This window comes from Coturnix japonica, chromosome 9, assembly GCF_001577835.2.
Source record: "Coturnix japonica isolate 7356 chromosome 9, Coturnix japonica 2.1, whole genome shotgun sequence".
Classification (NCBI taxonomy): Eukaryota; Metazoa; Chordata; class Aves; order Galliformes; family Phasianidae; genus Coturnix; species Coturnix japonica.
This window is the reverse complement of record NC_029524.1, coordinates 6755125-6777764: the sequence shown is the minus strand read 5'-3', so window position 1 is coordinate 6777764 and position 22640 is coordinate 6755125. Positions and strand designations below refer to the sequence as shown.

The following is a 22640-nucleotide window of genomic DNA, read 5'->3' as shown; positions in this document are numbered from 1 at the left end:
AGAAGACAGATGGCATCCTTGATATATTTTAGCAATTTTTATCTATTATCAATTATTTACACCCGCTTTTGCTTACAGATGCAAGATAGCCCATTTTTTACAGTTTCCAAATAGAGGCTTTCAGTACTGGCTTCAATTACAGCTAAATTTTGAGCTTCAGCTGGGATAAACATTGCCTACTTCTGATAGTCTACTCAGGCTCTAGTGAGACTGAACATCTAGTGGAAGGCACAGGGACAGGGCTGACCTCCAGCCCAGAAACCCAACATCAAGGGCTGCCTCAGTGCCACCACTGTGTGGAAGAACTGCTGCTTCCACACAGGATCAAGAGCAATCCTTTTGGTTTGCCTGTACCACCAACAAAACCAGTAAATGGTACTTCCCACTGAAAAGAGAAAATGTTCCACAGAGAGTTGATTCATGGAATCACTTGCAATGGGCAGAATTCTTTCTTAGCCCAACCAAAAGTTCTGTGTCTTGGATGGAAAAGAAGAACGCACCCAAAGGATGCAACACCCAGATCTACAAATCCCTGTTTCTAATACAGTGGTTCATGAGAGCTTAGCTCAGGGACACCTTGCTCCCATTCACCCATGCAAAGGCAGACCCCTGAGCAGCCTCACTGGAGATGCTCCTGGATGCAGAAGATATCATGAATTTGAAACAACCAAAGCATGACATGGAGGATCACAAAATCTATACCATGGAAGGCAAGGAGAACATGAATATATGACTTGTGGGTTTTATGGAATGCTGCCCTAACTCATGTCGCTTTAACAGTTTGCATGCTCCATTCACCTGGAGGTCTGTCCCTCTCTTCCTTGCAGCCACTAGAGGTCAACACAATCACACACTTCAGTGCAGGAGCATGGAGCTATGGTGGACCCATGCCTGTCACTTGGCCTGGGATTGTGAGATGGACCCCGGTCTTTGCTCACCTCCTGCCTGATGGAAAGCAGCATGTGTGACTGCACAGCTCTAGTGGACCAGCACCACAACAGCAACACAAATGTACAGTAACATCTTCCAGTATGTCAGCACTGACTCCACACACCCCCCACCCCACCTCCAGTTAATTTTGTTACCTCTTTGTATGGTCTGGATCAAAGCAGGAGGTAGAAGGTACTGGGGCGTCTTCCTTTTTCTTTTCTTCATCTGCTGCCTCTGTGAAAGGACGTCCTCATGCTGCCCCTGTGGGGTAGGGGGGAAATGGGAGCAAACGTGATGTGTGGAAGTGGAGACGTTCGAGGAAAGGGTAGACATGATACTTAGGGACATGGTTCACTGGGCAGTATTGGTGGGAAGTGGCTGGTTGGACCAGATGATCTTGGAGGTCTTCTCCAACCTTAACGATTCTATGCTTTAGCAAAATAAAAACACTAATATTTTGCTTACACCTTTATATTTTAGCCTCTTCCAGAAAAGAACAATTCAACAGCTTCTCTCAATAAATATGAATTTAAAGTTCAGGTTACTGCAGATTCAAGTTATTGCTGCCTTATGAAAACCACTTTGCTAAATGGAAATATTATTACAAGCCTTATTGTGTTCTCCTTATTGACATGCCAGCATAATAGATAAACTGCTGTCAGAATTGTGACTTATTGTAGAGCACAAACTGTGACATGTAGTGATGTTAACAGCTTTTCAATTTCTTTTTATGACAGTACGCCCATCTTCCTCAAGTAATTATACACATTTATTACACACTGCAAACTGCTTCACTGCTTTAGTAACTCACTATTTCACGCTGATTCTAGAAACCTGAACACATTCAATTTTCAAGTCATTTAATTTAGAACAGTAACTGCAGGTAGTTATTAGAAGTTTCATAGAGGGCCTTGATATTCTGTATCTACTTAAAAGAAATTGCAAATTTAAAATCGTTCTTTTGATCAGTAAAATAGATCCTCTTTTTTTTTTTTTTTTTTTTTTACTTCTTCTTGGATACAAAGAAATACAAATACAAAAACCCCACTGCAATTCGTAACTACCTGGGAATTTGGATCTAAGGGTATGGAAAAGAAATCTTTATTCAGATAGTGATGAAGCACTGGCACTGCTGCCCAAAGAAGCTGTGGATACTCCATCCCTGGAGGTGTTCAAGGCCAGGCTGGACATGGCCATGGGAATCTAAGTATGAAGGTGGGCGGGTGTGGTATAGAAAGGGGTCCTGGGCTATAGACACAGAGAGCATGCCTAGTCCTGGTGGGATCTCTCTGCCCACCCAGGCTCCTGCTGCTGCCCCTCACTGGTTCTGCAGTAGTCTTACACAGCTCAGAGCTATGGTTTCCACAGGTGAAGCATTTTGTCACTCACAGTGCCCAAATGCTTTCCTATAGTTTCTTCCTGATGAGAGAATCTGCACGTCCAGCGCTGAGAAAGACAGCAGAAATAACAAATACAACTTCGGCAAGAAGAAACAGAGCAGGAAGGTTGCTTCCAAGATCAGGCCAAGGCTCACATGCATTTCAGGCATAGATTAAGCTGCTCTGAAGTTAAAAAAAGAAAAAAAAAAAAAAAGTTGGAAAAGCCTTCTTAGACCTCATGAATCATTCTCAACTAATGAGAGTAAGATGTGGCTCAGCTATCAAATAAACACACATTATCTGCACTTAGCCCTGGTGGACGTGACTGCAGGGCTGCAGCCCATCAGGCTTCCAGCTATTTGGATAAACAGGTATCGATGGTGTTTCACTTCACTCTTTTACTGTTGGATGTACTGATTTGTTAAATGAAAATCCACTGGGAGGATGGTGCTGAATACACTGGTGAGCTCCTATAGGGTTAAATTCATTCCTCTACCAGTAAGATTTTAGAGAGCATCTGGGAGCAGCTTACAGCTCTATGATAACAGTCCTAAATATTCTGTCTATTAGTTTAGGCCCCAATTTTTGGCCATTGTCATGTTATTTCAGCCAATAAATATCTGCCTGTATGTCCACCAATGAATTCTGCTGTGTAAAAAGCTAACAGATTTTCATTTAAAGCAAAATTAATAATCCTTGCAGCTTTTCCTCTTACAAATTGCACTGAGTGGCTTGGGAGCTGCTCTGCTCTGACCAGTGCTTCTCATTCTTACCTTGAGCTTGGCTCATCATAGCCACCTGAGACTGCATATGGAGAAATAGTCCCCTTCTATATATTTGTTCAAACATCTCTCAGGCCAGGGCTCCACTTGGGTCACCAGTCTGATTATAAAGGAGAAAAAAGACTAAGTAGAACTACTGTCTCAGGGAAGCAGTGCAGCTAATTGTTCTCAGAACTCAGAATCCTGTTGTGAAAACAAACAAACAAACAAAATGGATACTCTGAAAAAGGGCTGCTTGCTGCAAGTATTATTTCTGGGCAAGCAAGGATGCAGCTGCAGGTTTAAAAATGGTTTCCCCCCAGCACTTTGTTGGGTGCTTTTGTTTTGTTGGTTTCACTTTTATTCTTTACATTGACAGCCTGTCTCTCATCTGTGTTTCGCATGAAACAAGAGGCAAGTGATGCCATCACAGAGGTTTGCTTATTTGATTGATATCGTTGTAAGGACTTCAAGGAAATATGCACAGAAAGAAGACGTTCCTGTTTGGTAGTAATCCATGATATGGGAAGAGTTTGCAGCAGCTACAGCCCCTGACATCTTGCAGAAAGGATTATGTTCATTGAGAGCACCATGCACAAGGCTGCTTGCAGACCACTCATTTGCAGATACAGTATCAGCATCTCACAATACTACATCCATACCTCTGGAGAAGCAAACAGATAGAGACAATGTGATACTGAGCAGCAGGACTCTTTTCCACCTGTCAGCTGGAGATCCAAGTAAAAGTAGCAGCGTAGAACATTTAATGCTTCATCTGCTTTCAGCAGGGAGATGTACGCCATCTTAGCCAGAACAACCCTGGATGATGAAGCAAACTAAAATGTTCACATTAAAAAGTAACGAAGGGAAGCTATTCTTGGAGCCGTGTGGGCCACCAGATTCTTCCTAAATGATGCAGAAATATCAACATGAATAATTAATACCCAAAGTGGGTGATTCTCACTCAGGAAAAGGAAGCAGAACACAATGGTCCTCCAGTTGTTCCGTCTGCCAGAGGTGAGAGTCCACTTTTGTGCTGCCTTATACAGCAGCAGACAGGACATGACTGTGCTTAGCTCTGGGCAGGGAGAGGGTGAAGTTCTGTCAGAAGGCTTGCTGGACAGAAGGACATTTGTTTTATGGCACAGTCCTCCCATTTCAGGATCTCAACCGCACTAACAAATATCCCCATATTAGCAGCTATAAAATGGCAGAACAGCCTGAACATGGCACGCTCACAGATCTGGCAGGACCTTGTGCTGTCACACACTCTGTTCATAAAGCCTGAGCCTCTGACTGATAGAGAAGAGCAGCACTTCTCCCACCTTCCACTTGTAGATTTGAACTCAATTCAGAGTTCTACGAGAGCACCATCCGATTGTACCAGATAGATGAGATACGGTATTGCCGTATAGCAACAGATACGTTCCTGCATGGAGCAGAACCTCTTCCTAGGATTTTGTATACTTTTGCAGAGCCATTTCAAAACAGAATCAAAGACTTGCTTCAGTACAAGAACTGATCAGGCACTGAAATATCAAGCAACTGGCCTTGGAAGTCAGGGTGAGAACCAAAATACAATGCCATGCTCAGAGCTTGTATCTCCATTCAAGACACTCTTCCTCACAAAACCTGGTGAGAGAATACAAAAGGTGAGAAGAATACAGAAGGTGAGAAGCAATTTCTAGCTGAGGTTAAAACTATGAATACATTATGGCAATAACACAGCAGAGCTCTAAACACCAGCACGGGTTTGAAATACAGCTTTCATGAAGGGAAAGCAAGTGGTGGGACAAAGCCTCGGTGTTATGCATCTATAAAGCAAAATTTTCACCTTTGAAAGAAAGGATTTCTAAAATCACACAGTACAAATGCACAAAAGATGGCAAAAAATACCTGACTTTTTCTTTTTTAAAATGTACTCCCATATTTTCTACCATATAAAGAGAGTGTTTACCTTCCAACATAGGGAAAAGGTGGTCATTTAGGTAGATGCTCTCATGTGAAAGAAGATTATCTTCAGGTGCTCTTCAAAGTACCTCATAAGAACTTGCATCTTTTCTTAGCAAAGGCCATTGTGAGCCCTGGCAGCCCCAGCAGCCTTGACTGGTCCAGCAGTTACAGACATGGCAGAATCTGGTTCCATGGGATTACAGACAGGCGCTGATGTGCAATTTATGGGCTTTTCAGTAGCTGCGACTCCTCGTGAGTAGGGAAATACTGACAGTAACTTTTTTCTATCTCAGTAGAGTAAAAAGGCAAAACCCATTCAGGCCTATGAACAAAACGTATCAGTTCAGAGATCCTACATATTCCTCCTCTCTTCCAGGAGAATAAAGCTCCTCAAATCCTCAAGGCTTCGTATTATAAAATACAGTCTCATGTGATGCTGGGTGCAGGTCAGGACACGAACTCCAACTGAGTCTGTTCAACTGAGGAGACAGTTCAGATAGCAGGACACACATCCTGCTGGATGGACAGTGCTGGAACCAGGAAAATAACTTCACCAACGACTGCATTTTGAGCCTTCAGGCAAAATAAATGACCTTTCTCCTTTTGAACCCAAACAAAAAAAGAAATAAATCTTGCTTTACTTTCACGACATAATAACAAATAAACCAAATAATAATAATGACTCTATGTAATTTTTGATAGAATATTATTTCTGGCATATCTCTCTACAAAAGAAAATAACTGGCTGACAGAAAGTTTGATGTAAGAAGGAAATACTTCCCCCCTCTGCTCCTTCTAATATCAATCCAGGTCTTTTCTGAACAGCTCTGAGACTCAGGAGTACAGCTGAGACTGCAGACTAAGAGCAGGAGTAACAAATGAGGCATATCAAAATTTCCTTTACTGATTGACCATGAGTAGTGCACTTACTCCACCAGTCTAACATGCCATTATTTCTAATAGAGCCAGAAGGGACAAATGCTGGACTCTGTTAGGATTTGCCACATTCACGCTGATAAAACCTCTCCAGCTAAGTACAAGACTTGAAATTTCTTGGTTCTTGTCAGTAGCTCTATTGGCCTACATATGCCTGGCTTATAGGCTTAGACTACAGCTATAAACAGTATCCCAGAGCAGACTGGAGAGTCAGAAGTCAACCAGGGAGGAGGGTTCAAGTCTATTTGATGTAAACATTACACGTTAGGTTGACAGAGTATAAGGGTGAGAAGGAAAAGTCCTGAGCCATAGAGAAAATGCAAGAGCTGTAGCACTCTCTGTTGAAAAAAGCTGTATTACCAGACCAAGGTGAGCAGAGATATTAAAACAATTTTTATTCACCTCACTATAAAGTATGGTTGCCATACCCTGCAACCCCAATGGTTGAGTCTTTTCTACATAGCGCAACAGGACTAATTTGCTCTTAGAGGATTTGTTTTTCTTTTTTGATGGCTTTAAAATTTTTGCCATAGAGAAAATGGTGAAAGAATGGTCAGGTCATAAGAAATAGATGCATTTGCCCATTACACAATCAATTAGACTAAATCAGGCTACTGCACAGGGATGGTACTTGACGAGAAGCAAAGGAAATTTTCAGGCATCCAGGAATCCAGTTAATTATTAATAGAGACTTTATATAGCTGACATCCACTGTATTAGAGGAAATCCTCAGTGCTTCAGCGCATGGATGAGATGTTCACTTCTGGCTAAATGAGCCAATCTGGCCAATAAACTCGGACAGTTTTCTTGGTCACAAGCAGGCAGAAAATTATAAGACAGAAGTCAGGAGATAAATCAGTCTTTTAGAAGCACTGAACAAGAAGTTTGGACTTTAATTGACTCAAATGTTTAAGTTTGTTAAGACAATGAATGTAATGTCTAAAAAGAAAAAAGGGACAAGCCTTTGAATCACAGAAATTCTCAGGTTGGAAAAGACCTTAAAGAGCATCAAGTCTAACTGCAACCTGACCAAATTCCCCTTATCTCTAACAACCCTCAGCTAAATCACGTCCCTGAGTACCACATCCAGAGGAACTGTAAACACATTCAGAGATGGTGACTCAACCACCTCCCTGGGGAGCCCATTCCAGTGCTTAACAACCCTTTCTGTAAAGAAGTTTTTCCTGATGTCCAACCTAAACTTACCCTGGCACAACTTGAGGCCATTTCCCCTAATCCTGTCACCAGTGAGAACAGACCAACCCCGCTCTTGCTGTAAGCACCTTTCAGATATTGGAAGAGAGCAATAAGGTCCCCCCTCAGCCTCTTCTTCCCCACACTAAACAGCCCCAGTTCCTTTAGTTGCTCCTCATAGGGCATATTCTCCAAGCCCTTTACAAGCCTTGCTGCCCTTCTCTGGACCTGATCCAGCACCTCCATGTCCTTTCTGTATTGGGCTGCCCATTTTCAAATTTGCCCATTAATATGAATGTACAAGGCCACAGAATTTGTCTGTACCAACTGCTAAACTGACTTAATTTCAGTTTTATTATCAATATTGAATATTACTCGGCTTACAGGTGGGGATTTAATAGGATTTGCATCTTGAATGTTAGAGCTGGAAGTTTTAATCTCATGTGGACTTCCTGAAATTAGATTAAATAACTTTAAATAGAAGATAAGGCAGGAGGGCAAGGAAGAGTCCAAGCACAATGCTAGAGCTGCCCTACTTTGAAGGACTCTAAGGAAGAGGTGTCAAAGTTGAGACTGCAGACAAATATGGCATGTATGACCAGTGCATTTGTTGCACCATCATACCACTCAGCCAGCATGTTCCTCAAAATAAGTGGGCAGATATTTTGCCCCAAATTTTCTTCCGTTGAGTGTTTTGTTCATGTAGGTTTGCATAAGGCCAGACCACCTATACGTGCACAAGGCCCATAAGGGAGCCAATACAGTCCTTGCACATCAAGGAGGAGCTGTTATTTTCTGGCAGTTAGCTGCAGAGAAAGCCACAGGGTGCAATCAATCACCTAATCGATACATACATGACACTAAAACCCACGGATCCCCCATGATCTCCGAAGCCTGCCACTGATGTGTCAGACTTGCAACATACGGACGAACTTTCCATTTCATCTATGTTTCACAGAGATACCCTACACAACTCTACTTCTGCTTGCACTGTATAGGCAAGAGAGATGTTTCCAGATGCGGAGGCATTATGTCCTATCATCTATTTTTAATGAAGTTTCTTGGGAGAGAAAGCACCTACTGCTTTATATCCCTGCTTCAAAGAGAACTAACTTTCAGAAAGCCAAAGTACTAATGTTTCCCAAGCTATGGAGTGAATTTTCTGTGAAGATAGCCCAGTAAATACAGCTTTTTTCTCCTTTTTTTCAAACAACTGCTCTGTGATGTTAGCAGACCATATCTGATAAATCAGTCCATCAGCAGAAAAGAAGGATGTTCACAGGAGAAGCATCAGTCAGAAGGGAAAGGGGAGAGAGATCAGCTGGCAAGATAAAAACTTAAAAAGAACCACCTAGAGTGCTTGCCATCTTTAGTGCTTGTTCCACAGTCTGAAAGCCAACATTAGAAACACCTGCACTGCCTGTAAATGAAAAGAGAGGCTGTAGATGCCACTGGCTGTAGAGAGAAGGAGTGAGGTGGAGGAGAGCTGTGCCTTGGCTGAGTCCTTTGTGCAAGTGAGCATTCTGGGGCACCTGAGAGGGTTGGTTGACAACCATTTGTAAGTAGTCTGATTGGGGTGGGCTTTGGACATACATTCTCTTGGTAACATCCTCCCCTTTAAACAGTTCATATACACTTAGAATCATAGAATCATAGAATCACCAAGGTTGGAAAAGACCTAAAAGATCATCCAATCCAACGGTTCACCTATTACCAATAGCTCCCACTAAAATGCACTGCATTTCATTGCAGTCCCACTTGCAATGAGCTCTGGAGCTTTTTTTTCCCTCAAAACTTTTTTTTTTTTTCTTTTTTTTTTAATTCAGTCCAACAGCTCATGCACTTACATACTCTCATGCACCATTTCATGCGACCTTCAGAGCAAAGAGGAATCTATCATCACACTTTCACCTACTATCCTCAGTGTTTATCCGGTCACTCACTAACTGCTGCACCTCCCAGGCTCTTAAAAACAACAATCCTTTTTCTTCCCATCTTGCCTGAGAAACTTACAGATTCTCACAACTGACCACCATGTAAATATTTATGTTTCAGAGCAGAAATTAAGCTTCAGTAGGAAACATTTTCCTTCCTCACTAGCGTAGACATAGTGGGGGTGCAGGAGCTGAGCTGGGAAGCACAGAAAGGACACACTGGCGGGGTTTGTCCCCAAACCATCTGCAGTTGCACTCCCAGGTGCAGGGCTGATCTGCACAGATCTGGCCTGGAATCCACTGAGCTCTAGGCCTGCCTGTGCTCTGTGCCAAGCTGAGGTCAGGAAAGCAAAGCTCGCTGTCTTACACACAGAGCATCTGCTTCAAGTACATGAAGAAAATTGCTCATAAGTAGTGCTTTCCACCAGAAAATCTTCTACCGATGGCAAAGGTGAAGCAAAGAAAGAAATGACTTTACAGAAGTGACTGAACAGTTCACTAACAGAGCCTGGAAATGATTCTATGCCTTCAAACCCTCTATCAGTAGACACAGCAATCAAGTGCTTAGGGGATTAGGAATGGTAGGTGGCAGGGTGACATTTTTCTTTCAGAAAGGAAAACACACCTTTTCTTCACTAATGCTGCCCTTCACAGAATTTTGCTCAGAAAGATCAATTCACTAAACATTTTTCCTAAAAAAAGATTCAACCACACTGGGATATTTGCCCCCTTCACACAGAAGCATTTCATCTATTGGGAAAAAAAAACAAAGAAGCCTTGGTCAATACACTCACAGTTCAGACAGTGAGAACTTCTGTTTGCCATAGAGTATTATCAGCTTACCGTAGCACTGAGGTGGATGGTTATATATCTACCTGCAGTCTCTGGATACTGAATTTCTTATATCCCAATGTTTATATTGGTTGTGGCATATTGGTGCATGGGTTTTTCTTCCTACATTTTTCTCCCCTCCCTAATAAAATAAGTACTTTCAAGACAACACCTTGCAGAACCTGTATTCCTGCAGCAGCAGGCAACACAAGAAGGATTTCTCTTTTTGTTACAGGTCACTGCTGACACACACTGTGTTATTTACTATGATTAGAGTATACCTGACTGCAAGTCATACTGTGACTAGTCAGCTCGTGTCTGTTCAGGTCCTCCAGCACTAATCTCTTCCATACTTGTAGGGATACCTGAGGTGACATTGCCATTCCCAGCTTCTGCTTCTGCCTTACTGCCAGCAGCGTTCATCTTCGGGCACTCTGATCCCAAGGGTGACACTGGCCCTTGCAAATGATGCTCCTAAACATCTGGACATTCAGAAGCACTCTCCAAGGCTGTATGTGGAGTCAAGGATGCAAAATGCACAGCCCCTTGGGCAGCTTCTGCCAGTGTTTGTGCAGCCGGGCTTACTGAGCTGGCTCAGCTTGTAATTGTGGAAGATTTTTTCTTCTTGGTTGGCTGACTGTTTTACTTTCAAATCATTCAGCAAACAGGAAATGAAGAGGACATCAAACACAGCGACACTACTGTGCTGCTCAGCTGGGAAGCTCAGTGTGAGTCTTTGAGGGATGGGGGTTCCAGCGCCTGTGTGTCCCTGGACATGACCCACTTCTCCCCAGATCACTTCTCCCTTTTACCTATGGTTATGAAAGGGCTTTTTATTTAGCCAGCACAGGGAGCCCTGCAGTTCATCTGCCTGAAAGCCAGGTCACTACTTAATTCAAAACATAAGTAGAAAGAAAAGAGAAAAACAGAAAGTTTATGAGAGGCATTCATCTTCCATTGCCTCTGCAGACTGAGATGGCATGGGGGGAGGGGGGGGAGCAATTTTCATCATATTGACAAAAAAGACTCAAAAAAGTACCAATAACAGAAACCAAACACCCATCTATTGTTCAGTGGTCAGAGTCACCAAATTTAGCTATAAGAAAATAATTTTGATGGAACAAATGACACTTGCTCAGGCTCAGTGCAAATCCTCAGCCTCCAACCTATTTTTGCCATTCCAGCCTTCACTCTCACATTGCACTCTCACGGCTGCATCTTAGACAGGCAGCATCAATCACTGCAGCCCATTTTAACTAAAATAAGAGTGGTAAAATAACTCCAGTTTAATTTGGAGTTACACTGACATCACAAAGATTTTCTGCCCACTGCACTACCTCTTCAAACAAAGCTTTTCAAGCCTCTTAAATTCAGAGACCTGTATAAAAGTAGGAGGCTGGAAAAGCTCTGCCTGCTGATTTTCAAGTGGCTTCCAAAATCCATAGATTCTTCCTGGTTCATCACCCTTTTCATGAAATGGTGCCAGAAGCAAAATAAAACCCTTAGCTCATTAAAAACAGAAAACCACCATTACAGCATGATTCCTTCCTCCTCCAAACTCTGTAGAGGGGAAATTAATTGAATTCAGTCTTACTACTGATGTGCTGTGGAGGGAGTTACTGAAAGTGAATTCTGCAGTCCTGTTTTCCCTGTGGAGCGGATATTCCTCTGCTTATTCACTCAGAGAATTATTTCATTTGATTTTGGGTCCTTCACTGTGAGAAAGACACTGAGTTGCTGGACTGTGTTCAGAGAAGAGCAATGAAGCTGATGATAGGACCAGAATACAAGACATTGAAGAGAGACTGAAGGAACCAGGCTGTTCAGTCTGGAGAAGAGGAAATTAAGGGAAAATCTGTCACTTCATAACTGCCTTGAAGGAGGTTCTAGTATTCTAGTGATGTACTCATACTGTTAGGCTGATGGTTGCCTTTGATGTTAAGGATCTTTTCCAACCTAAATGATTCCCTGGTGTATTAGTAGAGAACTGAACACTAAGGAACAACTTAAGACTATCCAGAACTGCCATGAACAAAAATCACCTCTTTGAAAATGACATCTGGCATTGTCATCTCAAGTCACCATGGGCAAAACATCCATGTGTATCAGAGCCTAGTGTGTGCCAACTTCCTACTGACATTCAGGAGAATCCAACTCAAAATAGCACATGAGAACAGGGGGATTAAATATTCTTATCTGGAGCTCCCCCTATAAAGGCACAGAGATCAGAAGTATGTAGGGAATGTGTATAAGAAGACCAGTGGGGGGGAAACTTCATGTTTGTTTTTCAAAACAAATATTGAGGCTGTTCCTTCTCCTTGTATGAACTGAATATCAACTGTAACAGGAATATTGTGCACAGCTCTTGTCAAGCACTAGAATTTGTATTTCTGAGGGATTTACTTGGCTGAAGCAGACAGGGAGAATGTGCTGCCATGGCATTTAGCTAAGCTCTGCAGAATCCCAAACGAAATGCAGGTGACTTGAAGTCCAGGTTAGGGATCAGAGTTAAGGACCTGGGTTCACCGCTGGTTACTTTTGAAAGTACATTTATCAAATGCTCTCCAGAAATCCAAATGAGCTGCTCATATTTCCTCTTCACCTCTCTGCCTCACTCAGCTCCTCACAAACTCCTTCCTGACAGTGCAGCTCAAGCACATTTTGGTCCATAAAAGACTATTCACACAGCTCCCAAATCCACTAGAAGCAGGATGTACTAAAAACACTGTTCCCAGCAGACCTCAGCAGTGCCATGAGTTCACATTTCTCTGTAACACTGCAGACAGACAATGTGGATCAATGATACCAACGAAGAGGTGACAGAGGTCCCTCATCAGCTACACCTACAAGAGCCAGAGTCTTCCCAACCCTTGCAGTCCACTCTAGGCCTCTGCTTTTCCTTCTCCTATCTCCCTGGACCACTGTCGCAGCACAAGTGCATTTTCTAATGGAGGAAATAGCAGAGTACATGGAAATGTACTGTGTTCTTTAGATTCCAGTTGTCACATATTTTCAGCTAGATTTAAACTCCATATGAAGGTTAACGATAGCAATAAAATAAACCAGCCCTAATATAAGTGCTCCATCTTATCTATTAACTCTGTAAATTTATACTAAGCATATATTTCTTGGTCATAAATATCTCTCCATATTTGTATTTTAAGCACACAAAACATAATTCAGCATGGAATTAGTATTCAGCATCAGTAGAGCTAACAGCCAAGGAGGGTAAAATACCAGGTCTTGCCACCTCTTTCCAGCTGAATGCACACAAGCATTTAAAGGAAGAACTTGTGAGAAGCTTTTCCAGCCTTTTTTTCAAACAGTAAATATGTTGATAGTGTCTCAGAGAGTCCCTAGAACATGGGCAAAATGTGAGCCCAGAGTAAACACAGCAAAACACCACATCAGACAGACAACAGAAAGAATTCATTGCCTTGCCTGGGCTTACCAGCAGCACGAAAAGACTCCATGACTGCTTTCAGAAGGGGAGGTAGAGTCCAAGCTGCAAAGCTGATACTTCAGCTGTAGCTTCTCTAAACTCATGCAGTCTTCACAATCCAGCTTGTTGTGAAGGTAAGCAAAAGCATCTAGGGTGTAAGAAGAAACAGTTTTTGCCTTGAGATATCAGATATATATGTGTTTATAGCACAAAAATATGACAAAGACTTCTGAAGTCTTTAATATTCTTCTCCATCCTCATGAAAACTTGACTGGAGCTGTATCTAGGCAGGGAGTCTTGCTTTATAATCAAGTACTCCTGGCAACTTGTCTGTACGGCTGCATTTGCAACATCTTTAAGGGATTTCACAGCGTTCAGACAGTATTGAAGACAGGAGAATTAGGATCAGAGCAAAAATAAATTGGAGAATGAGACTGTTAATGAGCGTTCACTCTATGCATATTATTAACTGTAATACAGCACTGAAGTTGGAGAATGCAGCACTGACCTCCCCACTAAGTTGTATGTAATATTTAATGACCTAAATTTTTATAACCAAAGCCCACAGATCTATCTTTATGAATCATTTCTTACAAGGTTTTGACTAAGCGCTCTGACTTGTCATCAGCGTCTACAATGGACAGATCAGATTATGCCACAGCATTCATTACACATGAAGGGTATTTGCCTTAAACGTAGCCAAATCACAGCCCTGAGCTGATTTCTGGCTACGTTAGCCTGGTGTTAGACTTGAATCTGGTAAAGATATCTCTGTCTGAGAGGCTCCCTTGAAATCGATGAAGTCAACTGCAGTTCGAATATTCACTCCATTTGCCAGGCTGTTTGATGGCAAGACTGCAGCACACAGCGTCTGCATGTCCCCATCTTTACTATTCTTCTTCTATTCACAAACATCAAATGAGACTTTTACAAGAATCTAAAGGAAAACAAGGCCAACACTCCAGTATCAGCTACTGCTGCTATACTTAAACTAATTAGATACAACTTACATAACCCTGGCAGCCAAAGCCCAGGAGCACAGAGTTTCAAAGTTCTTCTGCTGGTCTGGCTTATTTCACTCAACAGATCTGGTAAACTGTATTAGTAAAGGCACTTTTCCCTCTGTAAAAGATGAGTCTACACGAGGACTGTTTTGCTAGCATAGCTATGCTGGCAAATCCCTTAAGCAGAGGCAGATGCCAACAGAACTAGAGATGAGGGTCAGAGTTCAGATTCATAAATCAGCAGGCAGTGGGTACCAGCTGAGACCTGGCAGCTGCCTGCAAGCCTGCTTTCTCCTTGTGGCAAAAGCACCTCAATACAATAGTTTAAATGTCTTTTACTGTACCTTAAACTGGCACGTATTTCCTCTGAGCTGAGAACCTGCTCTCAGAAAAAGTTACTGCAGCTTTTTTTCCAAGTATGGGTAATTGGTTAAACCAAAGAGATGTGACCTGAGCACCCACTGAGCAGCTGGGGAAGGCAATACTGATCCTCCTCCTTCTCACACCTGACACCAGGAACAAAAACAGTGGCACTGTGTGACACATACATTTGACTTTCCATCCTTCTCATTCTATTAGATCTTCAGGACAAAGCAGGAGGAGAGCTTCATCTTTTATTTTTAAGTCAAAGCTCTCAAAGGCTACATTTCAGTCTGTTGCATTCTGCTAAAGATTAGTCAGACCAAAAGAGAGCCCAACTCCTCTTCAGTGTTTGTATCAAACCAAGCTCAGTGCAGGCAATCAATAAATCAGAGACTGTCTCAGTAAAACGTTGTATATATTTCATTAAATCATTTAAGAGCGTGTGTAAGTAACTGTATGAACAGCATCCAAGTGGAGCACAGCAAAAATCCGTAACACCAATGACATTAGAGAAAGGGAAGGCAGCCTTTGGAAAATGAATAGCTGCAGATGTCACAGCTTTCAGCCACACTAAATTCCCTGGCTGCAGTGTGCGATATGCTATTTGTTTCCCCTAGAGCATGAATTAAGAAGGATGAGGACTAGTTAAGTGGGTAAAGCATGTTTCTGAGTGCTGTCCCAGTTCTCATTAGTTCCCCAGGGCAGCCATAGTGTGAACAGCCCTGCTCCTCTTAGTGCAAGTCTCATAGCTGTACACAAGCCTTTGGTCAGGTCCAGGTGCATAGAGCGATGGAGAGGACATGGATCCATGCTGCAAAAAGATCCTGTAGCTGGGCTGCTGGGCACAATGTCTCCTGCCCCATTCAGCCCAAGCTGCCATGTGCCAGGAGGTCCCACAGCACTGCCACACACAGCAGATCACTGGGAGCACCCAGATGTCACTGCTGCCAGACCAGAGACAAAAAGCAGAGTGCTCACAGCATAGCACAACAGGGACTCTGCCAGGAAAACATCCAACAGAGCTGGATGAAAAAATGCTGCAGGCTTCTTAAAGAGTGCTTATTATGTTTAATATCTGCATCTCAGATGTTTCTATTACTATTTCCTCTCTTAGAAAGTACAAAAGGACAGGGAAGAGCTAAGATATTTCCTGATGTATTTTGTTTCCCTTTGGATAAATAAACCTGTAAACATTTTAAAAGATGCTCAAGGTTTTCTTTTCAATACACATTACCCATGTTGTTCCTGTTAAAAAATACTCCTATGGGAATTCTCCACAGTTCCCATATTGGCATTCAAAATAGGCAGCCCCTCACTTCAAACTAGAATAGTCCATACCTTGTGCCTCTGCACACGGCCAGGCCTCACTGGAGTGTAGGTTATACTTTCATCACTGATGTAGATTCATACATTTGTCTTCTGCAGATGGTGATACATTTCCTAGGCTGCTGATGCACGATGCTTCCTGATCTTTGTCCTGATACAGAGCTGTGTCAGTAAAACAACAAGTGAATCAAGCAACAACAACAAAAAAACACAATAAAGCACACAAACCCCAAAGCGTACAGATTACAAGTGTACTAGCACTTTCTTTTTTTTCCTGATGGCTCATTTTACCTCAGAACAGATACAAACAATTCTGTTCCAGAGGACTCATTTGTGCTGCTACTGATTCCATCTGTGCTAATGGAGCGTCTAAGTGTAACTATAGCAGCAAACCCAAATGCTCTTTTACCACCTGTCTCCCAGATGCAAAGATTTAACTTCAGGATGTTCAATTTAGCAACTGCATCCAAGTAGCTTGGCCAAGATCTACCAAGACACCACCCAGCAGCCAACTGCGCAATTCTCAGCCCAGAACAAAGCTTCCCATAAAAGAGCAAACAAACCACAGAACTCATGGCAGTGGCAGAGTCTTCACCATCCTTTCCACTGCCATTAGTGGAGCGCTTATAGGCACACAATACGAGCAACAACATGGGTTGAAGGGCTGTTGTTAACTTTGTAGAATGAGTTTTGATGTTCCATGTTGTGTCACAGGATGAAAAGTGACACTCTTGGTCCATGACTCTGTTGAAGTAATTGACAGGTCTCTGACTAAAGAACAAGAGTCATTTGGCCATGCTACCTGGGTTTTGGTCAGTCTGACACTGGATTTGTTATCTATTGCCATCAGTTTCAGTATCTGCAAGAGTTGGATTCCTCTGAGAAAGAAACAAGAATAAAAACAATTTCACTTCATCTTTGGAGTTCCTGAATGGTGTTTTTTAAAGCCTTTAATAAAACAGATGCAGAGGAGGAAAGGTCTCTGGTGCTCAAAGGATGTGAAAGTAACCTTCAAAATGTGAGTCAGATATAACCTATGCAGAAACATCTACCTGTCTGGGCAAATAGCTTGAAGCAATGACGCATGAACTACTGTCCAGTTCTGCTTCTGTAATAAGTATCCACACCAACTATTTCAGTACTTAAAGACCTGAAAAGGAAAGAGGGCTATTGCTCCAGGGATCTGTAAAATACAACACTGACAGTCTTTAATAGTGAAAAAAGTCCCACATCAATTCCCACTCCAAAAATGATGGAAGACCAGATAAGAAAATATGAAGTTAAATGTTTGGGAACATTGTGGTATGCCTTCATACTTTTTTATTATCATGTACACTGAGTTAAAAATGTTATGTTTCTGAGTGAAAATGAAAGCTGAAAATGCATTAAAGCTGTTTTGCAGCCACTTGGTGTTGATGGGGTGGGAAATGGATCCCTCTCAAGCTCACAGTTAACTTCTAAGAGCTGACAAGGTCGGCAGCCAATTTTCCTGTTACCAGCAACAGGTGATTCCTGGGCTGTAAATGGAGCTGACATCACTTTTACACACACTAAACTAAGCTTGACAGGTTAAATCCTGAGAAGGAATCTGATGGAATTTCAGCTACATGAGTTTTCCACGAAATCATTGCATTCATTCATTTGTTCCAGTAAAGATTCACCCCATAGTCCAGTCTATTGCAGAGCAAATTATGATTGTAAAAGCCAACACCTTGTCCTTAACATCAAAGGTGCTCATCCCTCTTACCATCTATTTGTTTCTGAAAACCAGTAACAAGCGTGTGTTGTGCAAACAAAGCAAAAAATGCAGACCAGATAATCAAAATAATCACCACAGTAAAAAAGAGACTCCCTCACATCTCTGTGCCTATGAGAGCATAAAGAAATAAAGAGAATAAAAATATGAAAGAAATAAAGAAGTCAATTTCCAAGCTTACTGCAGTGGGAGTGAAAAGGAAGGCTATTGAAACACCAGCTGTCTCTCCTAGTGACTCAGGTGAAGGTTCCAGAATGAAACAACAAGAGCTGAAATGGAAGTGACAAGGGCCCTGTATTTAAGGACAGGCTGTGGTTCTGCTCTGGTAGGATGGGATGAGCAAGCAGTGCAGTTGTCCTGGTTTAGAGGCAGGACATGCTGTAATATTCCCTTACCGTGAGTCAACCCTGGAGAGCTGTGTCCAGCACAGCCTGCTGCCATGCTCAGAATTACACTAGTAGCTCACCCTTTTCCCCAGCTCTTGTTCTCAGAGATCCCCTTGGAGCTGTAAACACAAAGAACAGGACACTCCTTTCAGCTCCTTTGAAAGAGTTTCCGCATTTAAGAGCTTGGTTTAATTTCCTCCGCAATAACATAATCGACATTTTGCACCCCTGGTTACTATGTAGAGTGGAGAAGGGAGAGGCAGGAAGAGCAAGTCTTTGCATGAGCAATGCTTTCAGCAGCGTCCCTTACTGCACTGGTGTACACAGTCCTTCCATGGCATCAGACTTTCATTATGTGAGATAGCTTGGCTGTGCTCTCTGTGCTGTTAATATTGTGTGCTGTGTAGGGCCGGGGAGTCCTGCTCCAGACACAGCCCCTGCTGCAAGCTCTTCCTTATTGAAATCTGCTTTGCTGTGGTTCAGTTTTATTTGTACAATGCACTGTACTTCAATTTTGTTTGTGTAAAGGCTTCCAGAATTTCAGAGAGCAAAACTGTGTAGCGTTACAAGGTTGTTATGGGCCACTTTTTGTCCTCCTGAGATATCCAAGTTCAACCTGGATAGACTTGGAGGATGATCTGTCTGGTGCTGCCTCTGTACGAGCTCCACTGGTACAGCTCCCACTGAGAATTTTAGCTCAGCAGACCACTGAATTTTGCCTTGCATCTACAGTCAAAAAGATGAAGAAAACAGACTCTTCTATTTTGCCTTAAGGAAAGGCTCCTTAATGCCAGGAATATTCTCATTACTGCAACAATAACATCTGTATAGTAAAGTACCTTGAGACCTACAAAAGGCCACTTTGGGCTGTCCACCATTGTGTTCTTGTCCTTTCTGTTCTTACGTATTCCTCCCTCCAGGTTTTTGCAGAGCACCTTAAAGAAAAATAAGCAGAGAACAAATGGCCAGAAGAGTCCCCTGGAGCTCATCCTGTCCAGCCTCACACCAGCCTCAGGCAGCCAGGGGGCTGCTGGCTTTCTGCAGGATCCCCACACAAGCACTGCGCTCACAACAAGACCTGACTTCTGTCTTGAGAAGCAGTTCTGCCTAGAAAGGAAAAAGCATATTGCCCTGCTGTTTCACAGGGAACGTCATCTAAGACTAAATGTTTGCTACCATAAGGTACATCCATCTTCTCTGGGAGGAGTCCCTTTTCCAGTCTCATTTGTGTTGGTAAAGGGGCAGCAAAGAGTCTTTTATCTGAAAGCTTGTTTCCCTGGAGATCAAAAGTGTATTCTTTAGTTTTCAAATCTTCCCTCTTTATCCTCACAGTTCCCATATACGGGAAAAAAATGGCAAAATGTTATGGGGAGTGCATATAAATCACACCAGCCGCTGATCCTCTTATCCAGTAACCATAACACATCATATGCTGAGAGTCTCTCTCCGAGAGAATAAAATAAATTACATTTTACTGGCCAGCATAATAAACCTGATGTTGGTTATTGTAAATTACTGAAAGCATAAAGGTATAGTCTTTATGTGCTCTTCTTCAAGCGTGGTATATGAACATCAAAGAAGGCAGTTATCATGGCTGCTCTGCCTCTGTCTCTGTCTTTGACAATAGATGGATCTCATCCGATTCATTATAAAGTTGAGAGACAGAATTAGACAAACTGTTTAAAAAAAAAAAACACTTGCTACCAAAGACAGTAAATTATTTTTGTTATGAATATCGTAACTAAATATTTTGGCATGAAAATAACTAATTCTGGAATAAAATCATAAACAGAGCTTGTGAAAGGCAGTGAAGATGATGTGTTCCTTACGAAAGTTTTTACAATACTTGAGTTTTAGAGAAGTCACCCAAAGTCACACCCCAGCCCAGCGCTCAGACAACCCCAGAAACAACAACGCTCACTTGTGCCAAGGGTGCTGAAGTGAGAAAACCACATAACTTGAAGTTACTTCATAAAACAACAGAGGATGGCTGCAAATTTTGCTTTAAATAAATAAAATTCCCTGGCCAGCTGAATTCTTACTTGCAGATTTCTGCATCTTTTCCCACCAGACTGACTGGACTTGGTGCTTGCTGAGACTCCCCATCACAACAAAACTTTACCTTCTTTCAAGTGACACGACTCATCAGTTCAGTAATCATGACAAATAAACCACATTTCCCATCTGTACCATTGAAGTAAAGACCACTTAAAATCAGTGCCTACACATGCTTCCTCAAATGCACCACAGCAAGTACAGGAACAAGGAGCTGCGATCTCTGACCATCCAGTGTAAAACAAGAGCAGGTCACCCTGAGAAGTAAGCCATGTGAGTCACTCAGATAAGAAAAGAGTGACTCACCTTGTCAAGAATGGGGTTTTAATTATGTTTCTTACTGTAAAGATGCACCACAATGGCTTTGTTTTATAAGTGCTCTGGAGCCCGAGGCACTCGTTTGTATTACATTTGGGTGCTTTATTGTATATTGTGTTTTTAATTGTTCCTCAGAAGAATGAGCATTTTTCCTTTGAGAAATCTAAGACATTATTATTATTTCTGATTCCATAATTATTTGGATCACTGCGGTACATGTCAGTCATGTGACTTGTGTATATCTTTCTTTCTCCCCCTCTCTCAAAGGATTCTGTTGTTTGGATTATGCAATCATTTTTGCTAATACCAGGACAGATGGCCACAATGAAAACACAGAGTGCGCTCTCTGATAGATACTTGCCAACATCAACAGGAAAGAACAAAATTCATGAACTTTTAGAGAGAAAGCTTGCTCTTGAGCAGGGAACAGTATAATGCTTTTATGTGCACAGTAGCAGCCAATGGCAATCTACAGACACGAAGGCTGCAAGACTAGAATAATCTAAAACAGGGCCTGAATTAACCTTGAAGGCCATTTAACAGAGAGCTGCCAATAGCCTGTTTACCACAGATGGCACAAGTCAGATTTGGATGGGATGCAATAAGCTGGAAACACTTTAGAAAATATCTCCTGACTTCTGCATTTAGCAGGAGCTGATTTCCCCATCCTGTACGATATGTGCATTGCATTGATCACCTGCTTTGATGCAGGAAAATGGAATCTCCTGTATCTCATTCCTCTAGTAGGAATTTCGGGTTGGGAAAGGCTAATGCACTACCTCTTGAGAGCTGCTGAGTCCTGACCTTCTATCCTTTTACTCAAAATCTGAATGATTCCTAAACCACTGTTGCATGAAAATCTTCCCTAACAGAATTGTCTCTAGTCTATTCCAGAGCTTTGCTAGGCTGCCCACTGGAAAGATTTCCTAACATCAATCCAAACTGCCACCCCACTACAATTTAAGCCCATCGTGTCTCGCTCTGTTTGCAGTTCCTTCCCTTCCTTTTTCAGCATCCTTTTACGCTTTGGAACGCTCCTCCTCCATCTCCCCGCAGTCACCCACTTAGCCTTCCAACCATGCAGCAACTTACACCATAATTCCTGCACCAAGCTTGTGTGAGGAGGGCACACCATATTATGTACAATAATACATTAAAATGGGCAGAAACAGTTACCTGTAAGTACTGAGATGATTTGGATTCAGCTGGAAGGCTTGCAGATTTGTATGCTAAATTCACCAGACTCCAGCTTACAAAAGGGAGTCTAAGACATCTGGAAATTTCCATTCTCACAGTCAGACTGGTTTCCCAGGGCACCTCTGTTCTTCACCAAGAGAGAGACTCTTAGATGTCACCTAGCAACATCTGAAAATCCATTTCCTTCCTGTGGAAAGAACTCATGCTGCAGAAGGTCACTTAAGAACAGGAAGATTAAATCAGAGAATCCCCACCACCCATTAAACATGCCAAGAAAGGACAGAAGAACTGGAAAGAATTAGATTTCAAACTGATGTTCCTGTTACCATCAAAAATCATGATGTTCAACTGAGCACAGACGATATGAAAAAGCATGTGAACGGAAGAAGGCCATCTTTGCTTTCTTGAGTATATGGTCTCTGATGCTGCCCACACCCAGTTAAGGTTGGACTGTGAATGTTAAATTCAAGAGTCTCAAAATAATTAACTCAAGCAAGGTGTAAGAAAAAGAATCAGGCGTCATTGACAGAGTAAAGCTCTGCATTTCTTTAAAGCAAGTGACAAAGAACAGATCCCACTCAGGCCAATATTCCTCGTCTTTACAATCTAAATGCAGATGCACACACTAACCAGACACCCTAACAGAGCTTAGACCTGTATGTTCCCTGAACATACATCTTAAGATGAAATGTAACGTTTTTAATACCATGGAAATAACCATACACATTTCTCTGGTATTGAGCGCTGTGCTCACACACACACCTTGGAACAGTATTTATTAATACAACTATTGATTTCAGTCAGAAATTAGTAGCATAGATTTGGGTCAAGCAGAAGTAGAACACTGTACAAATTCCTGCTGTGAATCTATGAAG

General features: G+C 42.2%; 2 long non-coding RNA genes across 4 annotated transcripts in view; both read right to left on the bottom strand.

Annotated features, from left to right (window-relative positions):
• LOC107318028 overlaps positions 1 to 6124 on the bottom strand; it is a 33448-nt gene extending 27324 nt beyond the window's left edge. For 2 of the 3 annotated variants that reach the window (XR_004308343.1, XR_004308342.1), the window contains exons 1-3: positions 3083 to 6117; positions 2320 to 2492; positions 1086 to 1191 (exon numbers count right to left, since the gene is read on the bottom strand). This is a non-coding gene — a long non-coding RNA (uncharacterized LOC107318028). Of the gene's footprint in view, positions 1 to 1085; positions 1192 to 2319; positions 2493 to 3082 lie in introns of all 3 variants that reach the window. The other variant, XR_001557126.2, reaches the window with a different exon arrangement.
• Positions 6125 to 11663: 5539 nt separating this feature from the next.
• LOC107318012 lies at positions 11664 to 21949 on the bottom strand. Its single transcript, XR_001557107.2, has 3 exons — positions 21745 to 21949; positions 16066 to 16215; positions 11664 to 13508 (listed from the first exon to the last, which is right to left on the bottom strand). It is a non-coding gene; the product is annotated as an uncharacterized LOC107318012 (long non-coding RNA).
• Between the last annotated feature and the right edge of the window lie 691 nt (positions 21950 to 22640).